The 19,042-nt window shown below is 37.7% G+C and overlaps 1 long non-coding RNA gene across 1 annotated transcript in view; it reads right to left on the reverse strand.

The window, feature by feature from the left end:
* Positions 1–6,446, reverse strand: part of LOC107313110 (uncharacterized) — a 75,282-nt gene extending 68,836 nt beyond the window's left edge. Inside the window, exon 1 of the long non-coding RNA XR_004306965.2 lies at positions 6,343–6,446. This is a non-coding gene — a long non-coding RNA (uncharacterized LOC107313110). The remainder of the gene's footprint in view (positions 1–6,342) is intronic.
* Positions 6,447–19,042: the final 12,596 nt, after the last annotated feature.

Here is a 19,042-nt window from a genome sequence, read left to right on the forward strand (position 1 = left end):
ACTCTGCACCATGTCCATCTTATAGTACTCAGCATCTCCACGGTACATTGCACAGAACTGAGCAGCTTTCACAAATATCTACACTACAAGGCATTCTCAACAGTAAACAAAATCAAACAACATCATCAACGGACATTTAAGTTAGTTATATCACTGGTTGTCAGAGTACACATGAACTATGTTCACATATGAATAGTTTATATATATGCACAAATATATATATGGAGTGCTGTGAACACATATGAATATTTTTGTACATTTTTTGAAAACTTGTCTCAGAGTAAGTCAAATGTTTTAGTTTTTTTCTCCCTTTACAGTAATATTCAAAGAGCTACCTGTATTCATTTGTACAAATGGCTGTTACTTATTTGGTAAGAGCAAAATAACAACAGAAGTTATCATTATTGTAAGCCAGAGAGCATGTAATGCCAACTCTATCCACTGTCACTGGAAGTAAACCAAAACATGCTAAACCTCAGTTCCAAGAGCACATCTGCAACCAAAACACAAAACAATTCCACAAGCATGTGCTCACAAAAACACTCACATCCTTGACCAATGTTCTGGCAAGTTTTGCTTATTCCTTCTGATTTCAACAAAATGTCACTGGGACCAAATTCTCGGCAACTCTGTCTGGCGCCTCAGTCTGGGCTTCTACTGAAGGAGCCAGGCAACGTGTTGCAAAGTGCAGATCCAGATTATTTCACAGTAATTTCTCAAAGATTGGATCTTTGTTTTGCAACAGAGTGATAACAGATCTAACATTATCATCTCTGAAACAGAATAGTTTTTCCACACATCGCTTCTTCAAGTCCAAATATTCCCTTTGGTTTCCAGATCATGCATGAATTTTTCCTCAGTTTCTTGGGGCATCAACAAGAAAAACAGACTCTACAGACTAGGCTACAACACAGATGTTGTCTGATTTGATTCAAAGTTTAGTGTTGACGGTACCTAGCGACGCTTAGCAACTGAGCTACAATTCTGGCTGGTCTCTGCAGTGTGGTCTTACTCAACAAACGGTAATTCTGTTGAAACTGGGTCAGAGTGAGCTGTGCTTTAGCCCTCTGCGTGACTTGCCTTTTTTTAAAAGCACAGGGGATTCTCATCTCTGGGCACAGTCAAAGCATATTCCCTGCAGGACCCACTGAAAAGACAGAAGCCAAAGAGTCACACATAGGCCAGAAGCACAACACAACCTTTAAACACACTGTAGCATCTTGGAAAGTCAAAATACGAACTAGGTACTCACCTCATAATTTCTTTTTTCTTGCTACCAGTCTGCTTGGTGTTTCACACTGTTACCTGCATATTCTGTAAATAAATACTTTTTCATTTCCCAATCTACCTACACAATAAAATTTTCAAACAATCTGATGTCACAATTTGAAAAGTTATTTGAATGCCTTAAATCATTTTGAATCTCTAGTCACCTCTTAAATTCGAGTCTGAATGACTCAAAACTACATCTACAGTTGGGAAGCATGCACTAAGCGTGATCTTAACTTTAACTATATAGTTGCCTAACCAATATTGAAGCATATCAATAAATTGTAGCTAAGATTAGATTTCAGAGAGGCCAGCATTCTGAGCTGGAAATTCCTCGGGCAATGAGGATGGACATGAGGGGGAAGTTTCATTTTTCTTTATAAGTGCCAAACATGCTGCTCTCCACTGCAAAGAAATACATATCTCTTTGCAGAAAGATCAGCCATAAATTCTCCCCAGGATCTGGAGGCAGTTTTAAGGACAGCAGGGAGCTCACCAGCTTTTAATTTGCTCTTCCATTATGAGATTGGAGGAACCCACATCCAAGCTCTCTCTTTTCCTAAGCCCAAGCACTAGCAAGTAACAATTCTGACACTGCTTTTTCCTTGAACAAAGAATATCAACTGGAAAAAGAAAACTTGTGAGTAAGCATGCTTACATTTTCGAAGGTCAAAGTTCCTAGCTTAATCTCAAGGGTCATTTGTCGGCCTGCAAAACTATTTAATGATTTTTGTGGCAGTAAGTAAAGTGAAAAAGAAGGGGAAAATACAATCTCCAAATTAATGTTCCTTGGATTTTCTTTGGACAGTCCACTCAGACTTTAATGAATATAGAGAAAGAGCAAGCATTGACTGCAGGAAAGACTACCATGAACAACTTTTCTCATTCAGATACATCATAAACATTGGATCTATCTAAAGTGCCCAGTCCTTAATCCACCAAATATTTAATTATTCATGTAAAAGAGTAACCATTTCAATAGGAGCGGTTCAGCAACCTCCAAGCTAATGGCCATGAATAGCCTTATACCTGAATTATTCTAGACAAGGTTGGAGCTCAAATCCCCTCTAAGCAAGTATTCAAACCACCATTAAAGGGCTGGTTTTCTGCAAAGTCTCTCTGGGTGATGTCCCTACTCAGACATTATCAATATGTCTCAATGCCTTCCGAATCAGGTCTGACTTGGCGCACTCTTGGCAGAAAAAAATTACCCAACCCAGACCACAGTCTTCTGCCCAGGACAGGCTACACTGAGACTAAGTACTTTAGAGCACTGTCATGATCATCCTTCACTTTGTCTTGTGAGTTCCTCCTCTTTCTTCTACAGAGGTAGGAGATACTCCAGGTGGACAAAGCTGAGACTGAAAGTTGCTTGAAAACAACTCACTCTGTGCTAGCCCTGATGTGACTTTGCAGTCCATAACATAATCCGCAGATCGGGTCTTAAGGTATCCCTTTTTGTTCAAAACCATATAAGGAAAAAAACATATCCTTAGCTCCCTGTGATGTATCATCACCAGCAAGCAGCAAAGAGGGCATAGATAAATACTATACTGTTAGTTTGTGAGGCTGCTTAGGTTTGAGAAAAGTTGCTGTCACTATTGCACGAGCATTCACTTAGCAGTGTATCTTCTGCTGTTCAAAACCACTAAAAATAATACATAGACTTCAGAACAAAGAACAGTGCTTGAAATACAGTTTCACAGGTTCTGCGGTATATTTTACAAAAATTCTTTACAAAATTACGTTTTACCACTGAAGCGCCGTCTTCTTTCAAATTCCTGCTCAGATCTGGGAGCAGGGATAAGAGTTTACATCTCAGTTAATATCCCAAACCTAGCAGCTCCATGCGTGATAGGACTGAAAAGGGGCAAACAGAAATGCAAGACTTTTATTAAAATAGCAGAGGCAGTAGAAATTAAGTGAAGAAAGAGAGGTTAAAATAGTGAAGAGAGGAAAGAAAGGTTGCAAAAGCAGAGAAGCAGGGAGAATATTTTAGAGGTAGGAAGGGCCAATAGCTTCTATCATGCATCTGTACAGAAAGTGATGAGCAGATGGAAGGTTTACAACATGTGGCATTTAAAGAGAAAGTCAATGTTTAACAGGAGTTCTTCTGTCTTTTAGAATATTGATTTTTGAAAATAAACACCCCTTAAAGACCATACACACATGAAAAACACTCAAAAGCAAGATAGCTGCGGTTCTGGGTTTTAGTATACTAAGCAGCTGTCTCAAATGAGGCTGCCAGCAGCCACAAGTGCAGATATACACAAGTGCAGATATAAACTTAAATGGGTAGAAACTGAGGAATGGTTTATCTCGGTTGTTGAGGTTATATGATTTTCATAACTTAAATTAACCTTAAAAGTCTATCAGCAATTCCCATGGGTCATGGGAACATTACACGCATAGGAAAATCCAGTATGAGGTTTACTTGTCAGGGCTACAGGCAGGAAGCAGTCTCTAACATTCTCTACTTAGGATCTGATGCAACTGAAATGAGCAGGACATCCTGCAGTGAGTGTTCGGACAAGATGTGCACCAGCCACAAAAAACATTCCATGCCTCCTGCCCTATCACAAGCAACACTGCAGACATGGAGCACATACTGCTTCTCTGTAGCAACTGTGCACCTGCATTTCATGCCTTTCTCCTCAGAGACAAATGAAAGAGAGCTGCAAAAAGATATAATCCATAAAGTGTATAGTAGGGTGCTTCATAGCTCATCTGTGCTTACAACAGCTCTCTAGGCTGCAATTGTTGCTCTCTTAATAGGGTGCCTGCGCATATATGCAAGTATTTATCAGATCGAGGCATGGGAGAATCGCAGTACAGTTATCAATTTTTACATGAAAATATCCATTTCTATATGAACACATTTTTCAGATGTTACTGATTTTATAATACAGAGGAATAGTTTAGAAAGAGTTTCAGTACTCTGCAGAATATAATGATGAATTTGATCTCTGAAATTTCTGAATGATGCAGCAAATACTTATTCAAGCCTGTAAAATGTTGTGACTCTGACCAAAGTTAGTACTCTGTTACCAAAAAAAAGAGAATTTTGCTGCCATCTTGGAAATTAATTCTAAGGTACTTTTCAAAATAGTTTCAGCCCTCTTTTTTTTAACAGTGATATTTAAACTGAGTGCTGTATCTACACATCAAGCCACCGTGGCCTAAACCACCACATATTAATAAGCAGATATGAAAGAAGGAGCAATATCTCAAAAACACTTTCCCTTTCAGAAGGAAAATTTCTTTTTCTGTTCCTTTCCTTAATCTGAAGGATATGCTTCTTAGAAATTGAAAAAACACATATATGGAAAAATATAACAGGGAACTTGGACACAACAGAAGGTCATCTTTAAAAAACTCTTAAATTCCATGCTATAGAAGGTCATCCAGTGTTATTGACCCCTTGTGTCTGGTTATAAACCTTGAGTTGCTTTGGAAAACTATTACAAACAAATTTCAATATAAGCCTGGAAAGAAAATTAAATGAAACTTGCACCATGCAGCCAGAACCATAAATTAAATCCTAAACATTCATGCCCCCAAAGAGTCAACAACCTCAGTCCAGATAAAGGGTAGTTTATTTTACACACTCTGAGAGTTACTCAGATGTCCTAAATTCCATCTAAGCCCCTGAGCATGGTGTTTCCTTTTGACTAAATGTTTTTGAAAGCCTGAAGCTAGCCAAGAGAAAGCAGCAAACACAAAGACTCATGGAATTCTGGCTGCATTAATAAGCCCTAAATGATAAAGGTCTTTTCCCTTCCAAAATTTTTCCCCTGAGTAAAGCTACCTTACTCAAAGCCCCTGTCAAGAGGTTCAGTATCTCTGAGTGGAAAGGAATTATTAAAAAATGGGAGGACTGACAGTCATCCCACAAAGTCTCACGCTTTCCTTACAAATAAAGGAAACAAATCCTTGCTGAGTACAGCATACAAAAGCCAGCAGTGTATAGTTCAGTGGAGCAAGGAGTACTGTTTATTCACAAGTTGCAAGTACATATCCCCAAAAGAACTGCATGATCAGAAGTACATGAACTTGAGTCAGCTGAACTGTTTCTTTCTACTTAGCAACTTGTGTTCTATATAATTTCTTGAATTTCAAAATCTCTTTGAAAAGAGACTTGGAACTAATAGAGCAGCTGCAGAACATTGCTGCTATGTACGTGGTTCATTGCACAGGCCACTGTAGAAAGTATGTGATGAGAAACAGATCCTCTATCTCTAAAACAAAATAAAAAAGCCAGAATCACTTCATGATAACTAGGCATGGTTTTGCATTATGAGCCATTCTTGAAGATGATTTGAGCAAGCTACAAAAACTCAGCACAGCAGCCAAAGAAGCTATCTATCTGTAGAATGCTGGGCAAAGAATTTCTTTCTGATTTCTTTCAGTGTTCCTCAGCAGCTTACTCTGAAGCTATCTGATTTCCTTCTATGCACATATTTAGAGAACTCAATTCTCTAAATACAGATGTTTAACTTTCTTTTTTTTTTTTAATTGCAACGTATCACCCAGTTTTATAGTTTTAAAAACAACACTAAAATCACCTTGTTTATTAATTTCACTATGTGTTCTGCTCTCCCCCTACTCCTCTCCTAATGACCTGGAGCTGTGAACAGGCTGTTGTTCTGACACTACAGGGTATGAATGGCCCGTTAGTATTCAAAGTTAGTGCAGACACTGGTTGTTTGGCACCCCTGAATTTATGCCCATCTGTCAACATAGTTTTGTTCCCACTCAAACAGTCATACGTCAGTTGTAAGAGTACTGGCACCAGGTGTAAGTTTAGACTCTGCTAGAGTGTAAAGAAAAGTTTTGCTTTGCAAGAAACTTCTATGATAGCAAGTAATCAAAACATATGGAGATTACAGACTCAGATTTGTTGACACTTTGAGGCATAATGCCACAAACAAATGCTTTTATCCTTAAAATGTTTCATTTGCTGAGAATTTACATTTGAAAAGCCTAATTAAGGGACAATATCGTCCCCAGCAGAAAATAAGCAACCTCTACAAATTCAGTGGATATCCTTTTGAAGTGAGCTGGAAAACGTACCCTCACATAAGGCTTCATTTTGTTAGTGGAAGCCTGGTGTTTCTTCTTCTTTCAAATAAGCTAGAAGCATTCAAATAGGCAGAGGCTAAGGAAAGTCATCCTGTGGAAAAAAAAAAAAGAAAATGAAAAAGCAAGTTTTGCTTTTGGGGAACAACATTTTCTTTATTCTGAACACATTTCCTATTCAGAAGCAAAAAGAAGGCTTACTCCTTTGACAATAAGCAATTTGAAATTTTTCTAAGACTGTGAATCTCATTTAGAGATTAAGGACATGAACATGCATTTGTTAGGTACTAAGTACATTTGAAAGATTGTCTATGAGAGAATAAGAAGCATCCAAGTCTGAACTCTAACAGAAGTCTTACTTCAGTCCCTCTCCAGTTATTCAAGTAAGTAAACTGCATCCTACTGTCAGGGGGCTAGGGCACTCTAATGAGAAAAGGGTTACCCCTTACAATATCCTGAGACTTGATGAAGGAGAAACAGAAGGCCAATGGGACTTAGCTGAACTGGACAGAAAAACGACAGAAAGAGATTAAAACTGGAAAGGTTGAATATAGCAAACTCCAGTCATGCCTTGGATACACTGAAAGGAAAAGGTACACTGTTGTGTCAAAAGGACATGGGAGTTCAAAACATACCTCATAGATTGGCTCCAGTAGTTGGATCTCTCCTGGTAAGCGTAGCCCTGACTAATGAAATTGGTATCTCCCACCATTCCTTTTTGTCCAGTGTACCTTAAGTAGAAATCATTTAGGCAGTTGTTCTCACAGAATTGATTTAATCTTTCTCCCCATCTGTACTTTCTGAAACCTCCAGTTTTCTCACTCTATCTATTACAGTTAATTGTAATGAAAATGCCATGGAGATAGCAGTAGGACAAAGAGAGCCTGGGCCTCTTTACCTGAGATCCCTCAAGGGCAATCTGTCTCAGCTTGTGCATGCTACTTGCACTTTGGGGACATATGCTGCAATAAACAGACGTAGGACTCTTTTCCAGTAAATTTTGGGAAAGACAAAGGGAGTATTGGAGGAGTGCCTTCTTTGACAGCAGGGTGATTATGAGTGACTGATAGCATCACTTTAGTATTAGCCTACATTCTCAAGCAGCAGGATCTGGATAGAAAACATCACATTTGCAAGAGAATTTTGTTCACAAATAGGTACGAGGCATAAAGGGAGACCCAATAAAACTTTGTGCTAAATGTGTAGGGAAAATATAATGAGTAAACATCTTTCTTCCCACATCAAGGTAACTTGTAAGCTAACAAGTCAGAAACAGATGTTTGGTATCTCACTTTCAGAATGAGCAGCTCCCTAAAACGATTGCTGAGTTTTGTCATCTTTGGTGTTCCGCTCAAAGCCAACCATTTAGAGACAGAAATAGTTCTGACAGTGGTATGCAGGCTGGAGCTCCCAGCTATGTTCTCTTGCCAGCAATTAAAATATTATACTTTATATCCTTATGACAAAAACAAATAAAAATCCTTTCTTGGCATCTATGTAGTTGCTATTTTCAGACTTTTACAAGGGTTTTTGTACTGCTTAAGAAAACAGGAAATTGAAAAAATTCAAATAGAGTAGAAGTGTCAGGGTAATCCCATAACATACCCCTTTCATTCAAATGATGCTCCATTGCTGAGGGTCACAAAACTCTTTCAGTTATGTTAACACAAATTAAAGTCATATTGAGGTGCAATTCCCAACTGCAGCTCACACATTAAGATGCCTTAACAAAAATCTAGGCAGACCTCTCTGGTGTTTGTTGGAAAGAGAATGCAAGAGAGAGAGAGAGAGAGAGAGAGCGCACAGAGAATGTAATTCCTTCACAGTAAGTGGAAGCATTTCAGGATGAAATAGTACTAGCAGTACATATTAAATTTCATAACAGGAGTTCTCAGCTCAAATATCCTCTTTAGTCTTTGATTTCATAGCTGAGACTGGCAGAGCAAAACCACTATGAGACCAGATAAATATAAAAGTTTTACTTATTTTAAATTGCTTTTTCCCGCTAGCATTCAGCTGTAGACTCTCTGGATTCCTTAAGTTCAGACACACTCCTGTATATCTCACTTCATGCATCAGGGAAGCCACTTCTACCTTCCATATTGCCATGTTACCAGTTTTCAAAACTGCCTTGCAATTAGAGTTCTGTTATCTTTTGGCCTCCTCCTCCAAAATAATAAAAATAAAAAAAGTCCTCCTGAGTTTTCAGAGAAGGCTTAAAAAAAAAAAAAAAAAGAAAGAAAAAAGTCAACTCTATTTTGCACATCAATTATCTCTAATAAGCTGGCAGGCAGTTCTCAGCTTTATCATAAAATGTTCAGAGAGAGGTTCAAGGCTAGACATACCTTTTGTTTTTTTATTGACTGTAACCCCCTTTGAGACTCCTCAGTTGCAAACAGCAGATGCTTTCCAGCTTTCTTTAAAACACAGAGATGCTGGGAGAGGGCTGTAGACTCCCTTTCCTCAAGGAGCAGTGCACTGTTGCTTGCCTCGGATACACAAGTACTTCCTGGGCCTCCTCCAAAATGTCTCCCTGCCCAAGCAGACTGTTAATGACTGTTCCCAGGACTGCCCAAGTCTTTAAAAGGTTGGTAGCTCATTATGATAAATAACAACACTTTTCATAAGCAAGGAAATGCTCCAACATCAAAATTCTGCCTATCCACACTTTAAAGCTTGTATTTCCTACAACATATTCATCGGTAACCATACTTAATGCATACCTACAAATGCAACAAATGCATGCTACTCACTACTGCATATTGATTACGATCAGACAAAGATGGGCTGACATTTCAAGATAATAAGTTTGGAGCAGAAACCATCTAAACAGTGAAAGCAGCAATTATGATATACAATAGCTGTTGCTATGAACCTGCACTGTACTATTAGAATTTTTTTTCATAATTTTTTCCTACATCATCAGCGTACACCTAGGAAATGTGATTTCATTCTCACTATGATTATTTCTGGTGGAGCACTCCTCACACTTGGCAGAAGTACCAAAATAAAAATCCAGAAAACATATGGCTTGATATTCAGTCTTAAGATTTAGTGACACATTTTAACATACTGATACAAACAATATAAATATGTATCCAAACAAGTAGACTGTTTAGTGCATCCCATATGTGTATGTTTATATATATATAGAGAGAGAGACACACACACACCATCCTTGATCCACCATCTCCCATAGTGGGAGCAGAGGAAAAGAGTGCTATGCCCATAAATTGGTACAATCTGCAATGTTATTTTTTAGGCTTCCAGCTTAATTGGCATAACACATTATCATGTTGCCTTAGCCACTGTGAAGCCAGCACCCATTGTGTGTAGGAGTTTAGCACCTTATATGCTCAATGCCGGCTCACTACTAAGGGCTGTTGTGAACCTTTCTGCAGCTGGAAGGAGCCTCAGTGATGGTCTCCCTCTTCCCCCCTTGAAATCAACTCTTATACTAAAGGGCTCATCCTTCACCCATATCTGAGCTACATTAGCTGTGCCTACACTATGTCTTGTACATCCTCAACCCCGAACTTCCCTCACATTTCTCATAATAGCTTGACCTGGGACCTGCCTTACCACTGTAGAGTTGCTGACTGATCACTGGGCTGAGGCTGATCCCAGGCACAGCCTCCAGGCCTGATCCTGGCACTGCTAGCATTGGTGCAGTCGCAGCCACCTGCCATCCTCAGCATCCGACTTGCCCAGCCTTGTAGAGCTGCCAACTGTCATCCCTCCTCCATGCTATTCTGACAGCAAATTTGTTTCTTTTAAATAGCAGCTGCTCCTGAGGATCTGTGCAGGATCCTGACCATGTGGAGCTCCTGCATTACTATTGTCAGTGGCTATTCCACGGCTGACTATTAGTTGCCAAATAAGCATGTCTACTTGACAACTTCTCTACCTCACATTTGCTCTATACTCATTCTATTTACTGCTTGTCCTTGAGAAGCTCCAAAATGATGATACAGTTTGGGGCATAACCAGAACCTTAATTTTATTCCTGGCTTTCAAACATAAAAGAAGATGTTGACACTATGGCCCTTGCATATGTTAACAGCAGAACTTCCTCCAGCATGAATGCAGAGAAAGTCGGTGTTCAGCACTCAGGAGTTTTTCTCAAGTCCACTCAAGATGCAATGGCAGCACATAACAAGCCTACTGACTGCAAAAGTCAGCTATGGGGCTCGCATGGAAACAGGTCTCAGCTCCCAACAGGTTAGGATGAACATTAAATAGCTGAAAGACAACAGGGAATCAAGTGATTCACAGACAAGTAAAAGAGGCTTTGTTATGTTTTTCCTCCTTTGAATCAGAGTCATGTTTCATGGATGGTGAGAGAGAAGAGCCTCTACAGAGCTTCAGTGGATGACATCCACAGAATTCAAATGTATGCTAAGCTGAATCATTAATATTCATACATCAGTGTTACTGCCAAAAGAAATAATTTTTACAACAAATTTAGCTTACTGCTCTCTGAGCTGTCAAATCTCCACAGGATTTTGAAGCTCACAAGCTTCTTTTAGGCTCAAACTGAATCTAGAAAACAAAACCATCCTTTTAACTTTTATGAACACCCATTGTTCTACCCTTATTTTTTCTTTTTCTTTTTTTTCTTTTCCACTCACAATAATCCTGTGGATTGAGCTTTCAATTTTTTCCAGTCCACAATGTTTATGGAGAGGTCAGCCACTATCAGAGCCACCAGGGAATATCCTTTGATGCCCACTTCTTATTTTCAAAGGATTTAAACATTTTTGGCTGAGAGAAAATATACTGATTACTTTTAGAATATATTGTTTTGTTCACTGCACTCTGGTTTTGACAGAAATATTTTGTTATTATTACTAGAAATGGCTTGAACTAGGTGATCATTTCAGTGGAAAGACTTAGCTTTAGTCTTAGCCAACATGTATTTATTATGTTTTGCTTCTATCTGGTGAATTGTCTTTTGAGCCTACTTTGTTCTATCCAGGGGTACCACTGAGATTTATTAGGTTGTTGTTCAAAGTCTCAGCAGAGGACACTAAAATATCACTAGGTAAGTCACACAGTGGATTCCCTACATCTCAACAGTCTGAATCTATCCAATAATATAGGAGAAATACAGCTGCAAAGAAACCATGTCTCACTTTTCTCTAAAAAAAGACAAGCTGCAAATCTGTATGAAGAAAGAATAATTACTAAAGGGAAGCGGTATTATCTATTAACAGCTGATGTCTCAAAAACCAAAGTGGAAAAATTACTCCTTCCCCCAAACTCTCGAGTTTCCTAGATATATCTTAAAAGTTAAGATTTCCCTTTGATAAAATATTGTTATAGTAGCAGAGCTATGGCAAATTGCAATTCAAGGTTAAGAAAAACTGAAAATGTGCCTACAGCCAAGCCTTATATGAGGGTTTCCCTACAATTAGATCATGGAAAATATATTTTCCAGAAATACAAATATATTCCTAAGAAAGCCTTGGATATTAGTTCTCACACAAATGTACATTCTCAAAATTACCCGATGTTGAAAAATTTTGTTGGTTGAACACAGCCATCATGAAAATGAATTTGAAGATGAACAATCTTGGAGCATAATTGCCCCTGAAGCTAGAAATCCCTTACTTATTTCAGTCATCTGTATCAGACTTTCTAGTGTGGGAGGACAAGAACGTGGCCTTGAGTCAAAACAGCTTCCACAATATGGCTACATTTTCATAACTGATCTGGCTGTGAAACTAAACTGGAATGCCAGTGATGTATTTTCTCTGTAGGCTTACAAACCACATGAACAGGGTCCCATGAAAGCTCATTCTCCAATTCATTTTCAACCAAATTACAATTTATAACAAAAGATATTTTACAACATCACAGGCATATTTGTAACAGAGATTCATACTGGTACAAATGCATGTGTTGATTGTTCTGTAAAATAAACATAAATCAAATAATGACAGGTCATGTTAATAATACTTTAGAAACAAATTGTGAATAGTAAACATGAAGCCCCCAAGCCTAGGCTTGTATTTGTTCACTGCTTTAAACCACAATACCCAGAGCAGAGCAGCTCTCTGAACCCTACTATGACTCCACAACAATAAGACTATATTTTTCTTGCTCAACAGATACTAGCTCTGTCTGCTTAGAATGTGTTTCTATATCCTGTCATTTTAGAGTTGCATAGAAAAGCGTGCTTGGGCTAAAGAAGCACTGCACGTTTTTGCGCTTTGACTGCTTCTAATTCTTTTTTACACATTAAATTGTATGTCCATATGGTGCAATACAGCACCACGTAGCAATTCCCATACTGTTCCTCAGCAAATTAGTGCTGAGGAGTGGTATTACTGTAATATAGCACAGTATACTTCTGAGAACTCAGCTGTGGTGCAGAAGAGTGCTACTTCAGTGTAGCACTGTATACATGGTCAATCACATGTGTCACAAAATGTGTCACAATCTCAATCTAGTCCTATACAGACACAGATATATTACCTCAGGTACTAGAGCTGTGCCAGGGCTGGCATGTATATCCTGATCTGGAGGGGACAGATAAAACCATTACCCCCTGAAGCGCCTTCAGTTCCATGTCACTGCATGTCAGTCAAGGGTGGATCTGCAATCCACAATATTTAACTCATTAGCTTGCTTCATCCTGCTCATTCAAAAGAAAATTGTTGTGAAAAAAAAAAAAAACCCTCAAGGGTGCCGGAAAAAAGTGTATAGAGAAAGTAGCTAACTAAGAAATATATAATATATTCACCTATTATCAGAACTGTATGTGCAAAAAGACGTGAGCTAATAGCATGAGTCCACATCCATGCATTACACTGTATGTTGCAGGTTGATCGAAAAGCAATGCCTCCTATTTATTTCCATGGAAATTACAACAGATAAATGTTTGACAAAGCAGATTCTCAGCCACAAAGCACTATTTTTCAATGCAGTCACCACCATTAGTTATGCATTTTCATCAGCCATGAGCAAGGGCACTTCATTTTGTAATGTAACAGCTGTGCATGGCAATTTGGAACATGGCTTGTCTTTCACATTGCTGCCCGCACTGCTGAAATTCACCACCCACTCACTGTGCTAATACCTATACTTTGATCTTCATAAATGTTCAGCAAGCATTGATGAATGTCAATGGGTGCGACTTTTCCTGCACTGAGGAATTCAGTTCCACGCATTTGCTTCATTTACACACTTCCATGTCAGACACCATTTAGTCAGACTGCCCTTCTGATGCCATCTGTCACATGACAACGAAATGTAATGGAATATTGGCAGGAAGTTCCAACCTCTGCTGCCATACCACCACCATCTGCTTCTGACATCAAGGACCAAAAGAATAAAATAAAAGTTTTGGAGCAGCCCTTGTGATTATCATTGATCCCACATTACTGCATGGCATGTATTCTCTTCCTGATTATACTCTTATATTTAATTGAAAGCTCTATTTCTATTTTTTCAGAGGATAATTTTAATTTTCTGTTTATAGCTAGAACAGGGAAACAGATAAGGGAAAGCAATTTATTCCATTTAATTCCTCAGTTGCCCATGAATACACTATGTTCTTCAATTAATTTATTTTGTATTAATAATCATTGTGGAAAAAAATGCAAGTATATAACTCTTGGTCTATAAATGCATTTCTAAGCACTTCATTGCAGACAAATCATATTCAACAGCATAAAATTAGGTATAGAACACATGCTATCATTTCTATAGCTATTTTGCATAACCAGTCAAGCAATTATGCAAGCATTTTTATAGACAAAAGTATTTAACAGACTAATAAGGTAAACACAAGAATACTTAAAAATGTTTTCAGAAAATATTCCCCCAGAGGTTTATATATTGACCTACTCTCTTTCTTGAGAAAACAACGCACCACACCATTCCATATTGCACTTTCAACTTTTTCTTGTTTCACTACACCATACTGAAGAGAAGACCAAGTGATAACCAAGATATAGCCATGTCTCTTGAGATTTTTCAGAGATTGAGGTATACCAAGATGAAGTATTTTATATATACTCTTACCCTTAGTAAGTGTATAAAGACCCCACTGATGTCTTCCAAAAAACAACATAAATGACTCCATGAACTGTTCAGAGCCACACTGTGGTGATAAAGACGTGCATGAATTCATAGAGTATTCACTCTGTGACAGATTTTCCTCTCTATTCTCAAAGTGACAGTTTTCAGCAAACTTGCACTACTGTAGATGATACATCTAACAAGGATGAAATTCCTAAAAACACATAAGATATATAGAAGTATAACTGAAAATTATGACCAAAGGTATTTTTTAGTCTAAGTTATAGAGAAAATAACCAAGTATTTTTTCCCATTATTGGGACCCACATTAGGATTTGCCTGTTTGGGAATAGATACCTACATTGCAAAGACCTACACATGAGATTTTCCCTAAGATATCATCATTTACTCTGTGGAGCTAAGTAAGCACTAAAATGGACTACACACATCATCCTAATTATTACGATGGCTATCAGACATAAGCATGTAAATCTGCAGATAATAAATCCTATCCTTTGGTAATAGAAGACGTTTTGACTGTTCAAGAGCTGTAACGAAGCTCTTCAGAAATACTTCTTAATAATCTAATTATCTTTAGTAAGTAGATATATATATCTTAGATAGTAGATACTACCTACTAGTAGATGTATATATCTTACATCTTATTTTTTTTCCCCCACAAATAGAAGACCACATGACAGAGAAAAATAGATACTTTTTACACACTCAGAGGAGCTAAATGGGAAGAAGGCTTCAGATTTTTCCTAGTGCAATAGATCTAACTAAAATTTAGAGGGACTCCATTTAACTTCTTCACTATTAAGCAATGCAGACTTCCCTATTTATGGAAAAAGAGCTCATCTTCTACTGCAAAAAATATGAAAGAAGATGGTTTGGCACAGATCTAATTTTGCTTGCATGCATTTCTTAACTCTGTTTCATCAAGCTGCTATTCTTTGTATAAATACTCTAGCTGCTACATAAGCAAATCTTACACAAATAAAGACTGTCATTAAACTGTTCATTTGAACAGTTGATTCAAGTGAAATATCAGGGTTCTATAGTCTGCCAGATAAGCACTTGGGAAGTGTTGCTCTGTTATTTGACATGTTTCCTTTTTTTAAATCCTAAAGAATTCCATGACTTGCACAATAAGCAGCTTTACATTTTAAACTGGATGAGCATAGATACTGAAGCAAAAAAATAAAAAAATCTATAATTGAAAGAATAAACAACTCTGTTGATACTTCATTGTTGACAGGCTTTCATGAATAGAACCAAAACATTTTCTTGTGTTGGGGTACAAACGGATTTAAAATCTCACAGCAGCCAAAGAATGAATGCAAGCTTAAAAAGCATGGTGTACCTCTGTGAAAGAAAAACCTGTGACCAGAGGATATTCTTTTTCAAAGTACTACTGCAAAGAGAATGAAAGGAGCTCTCATTTTTACCCATATGAATTCCCATCTAAGTCAATCCACAAGTTCTTTTGTTGCCTAATGAAATGAAAGGACATTTAACACTCACTAGCTGACAGTTCAGATCTTTTCCCTCTCCAGTATTAAGTACCTTGGTATTTAGGCACATTTGTCACAAAAGATGTAGACACTTCTGGAATTTAGAATGCCTGTCTGTGATTTAATGCATTCTCATCTAAAAAGCATACAATGAACAGGAAGCAGCATTCTTAGTGTCAAGCACATCAGCCTAGAGCAGGGTTTATGCATTGCTCTGAAGGTCGATTGGACACCAGCAGGTGCTTCGTCTTCAGCAATAAAAACATGGCAAATACACAGTATCCTGGAGGCCATGAAGACAGAGTAAGATCAAGATCATTTTTAAAGAAAAAAATTGCTAAAAATGCTCAAAATTACAATTCAAAAAATGAAGCAATTGAAGAAGAGAAGCAATATGACTTCGCATTTTTCTGATTTGGAAGTATTACTTTTCATGAATAATGTCTAACGGTACTGCATAAGTTCAAACACCTCAACACAGTGAAAATGTCATTTTTATAGTGACTACGCAAGGCCAAACATAAGTCACTTTACCTATCCTTGCATGCTCTATTCAGCTGTGTAAAATGCTCTCAGGTTAAGGAGAACACTGGAAGATACTTGGATAATATACGAAATCTCACAAATTTAAGGGAAAATGAATTAAAGAAGATAATTCTTTTTACCAGGGAAAAACAATCTACTCTGAAATTGAAAAAAAAATTACATCATTTTAGAAATAAATGAGAAGTCTCTTCCACTAACTGAATAAAACAAGGATTTAATATTAAGGATTAATATGTATCCCTTTTCTTTGTGTATGACTCGCAGACAGTACAGTTCAAGGCACAACTTTATTATAGTTATGAGGGGAAAATAAATGTTTATGCGAATTTGTTTGAACCCTATTCTGAGTCATATATTGAGATACATAAGTGCTTCCATGAAAGATTACCTTGAAGTAAGTATTCATCTCTCTGAACTATAAATTCTGCAAATTATTTTTTGATGTGCCAAAATGTAGTCCATTCAGCAAAGAATAAGCTGTTCGGATAATGAAAATGAGGACTGTGAAGAAAAAAAAAAGGCTTGCAGATTTGTAAATAATATAATCACAATGAATGTGTCTTGTGCTTTCTTCTTACTTTGACTCTCTTTGCAAGATTAGAACCTTGAAACAAAGCTTGTGAGGCAAAGGAAAAAAGAGGGCATCTTCTATGGAATTTACTAAGACAATACTTTCTTTTATGGAGAAGACGACAGTAAGAACTTTTAACTAGGTAATTACATCCTTGACTACGAGGAAGAGAAAGGTGCATCAATCAGAACCTTATAGTCAACTTCTAAAATGATGCATGGGAAATAAATAAATAAATAAATAAATAAATAATGAGCTGCAATACCACTGAAGTTATATATGAATAATCCACATTGCAACTTACTTCAGGGGAAGTATCATTTGCAGGCACTGAGTGAGGCATCTTCACTAGTCAACTATGGCAAGTGATCCCAGGCTTAATTACCTGTAGTGATTTTAGCTGGGATGTAGTTCATTTTCTTCACAGTAGATCATATGTTACTGTGTTTCAGATTTGTGACCAAAAAAAAAAAATTGGTAAAAAAAACTAATGTTCTGGCTATTGCTGAAAGTTGCAAGGCTTTTTCTCATGTGGGCCTAGCCTGTGGTGCACAAGTTGGGAGGGGACAGAGCAAGGACACATGACCCCAAACAACCATACCATATGATGCTATCAAGAGTAAACATGGGGTAAAGAAAGAAGAATGTGGGAAGGGGACAATCATGCTTACAGTATTTGCATTCCTAAGTAAACATAACACAAAGAAGCCATCCTGCTTTCCTGGAAGTTCCCCTCGCTTGCCAATGGAAAGTGGTGGATGAACTCCTTGTTTTGCTTTACTTGCACTCACAGTTTTTGTCTCACCTGCTGAACTGTCTTTACCTCAACCCATGACTTTTCTCACTTTCACATTTCCCATTCTCTCCCTCATCCTGATGGGAGGGTGAGAGTGAGCTGCTCTGTTGGAATTGGCTACCCCACAGGACTAAGCTACATTATCACCTAAGACTGAAGTTGACAACATGTCAAAGAACAGTTTGAACTCATTTATACCATATTATCCATGCCACAGCATTATGAACAGTAAGACACATATGAGGAGAAGGGAATGTAAAACACCAAAGGTACACCAACAGCAGTGGTCAAGGAGGAGGGAACAACAACAAAATCACAGTGATGGTAGTCTGACACATGACCCCAAATCAGCTTGTAACATGCCAGGCCCAACAGACAGAAAAAAAATTCCTATCAAATTTTAAAACATCAGATGCTAAAGATAAGAAACAAGCAGAAGAAGAAATATTACAATTACAAAGATACAGAATAGTTTTGTTATGCTAGTCATGGAAACCAAGCACACAGATCAGTGTGATATTTTCTCACTACTGAAAAGGAAAATAGAGCCTCTACTCAAGAGTATGAATGCAATAATATCAATGCTAATGACTGTTCTCCAATTTCAAAATGTTTCAGCACCACAGCTGTCACATATCACACAGTATTTAAGAGGTTATATGAAAAATGAATTACAGTTGTGCTTTGCTGCTCCCAGGCACAGCTCTTGTTGAGTAACAGCACTACTTGCAGTCATAAGGTATCCAAAGAGAAGAAAAGAGCCCGTTTTTAGACACAGGTTAATAAGCAGAAAATGATGTAAGAGGACAGTGAGAGAATTATGATCTTTGAGAGATGGGGGCAGGGTTGTTTCCTTTGTCAAGATTCTTACAAAATCTTGAAGCATATTTGGCTAAGTTCACTGAGATGAGACAGTGTTTTCCATGTTCTTTCCTCAAAGTACATGGAGATCCTGACAGTAAAGCTCTATGCTAATGTTGCATTTAACTACTACTGCAGCCTTCACTTCTCCATGTTCACTTCATCAGAGTTTTTTATGTTAGTAGGACCAAGGCCAGGTCTTTCTTACTGATGTAAATCCAGAAAAATCATCACCAAAACCCAAATGCCAAGTTTCTATTTGTGCATGTGAATTGCATATTTAATACGTACTTGTTTACTTAAACAAGGAATTTAAGACCATACAAAGAGAAAGCCAATTAAAAACTTCTCATAAGGAAAAAGGAAACTGATAAC

This window comes from Coturnix japonica, chromosome 4, assembly GCF_054131305.1.
Source record: "Coturnix japonica strain WE chromosome 4, WE-NBRP24, whole genome shotgun sequence".
Taxonomy (NCBI): Eukaryota; Metazoa; Chordata; class Aves; order Galliformes; family Phasianidae; genus Coturnix; species Coturnix japonica.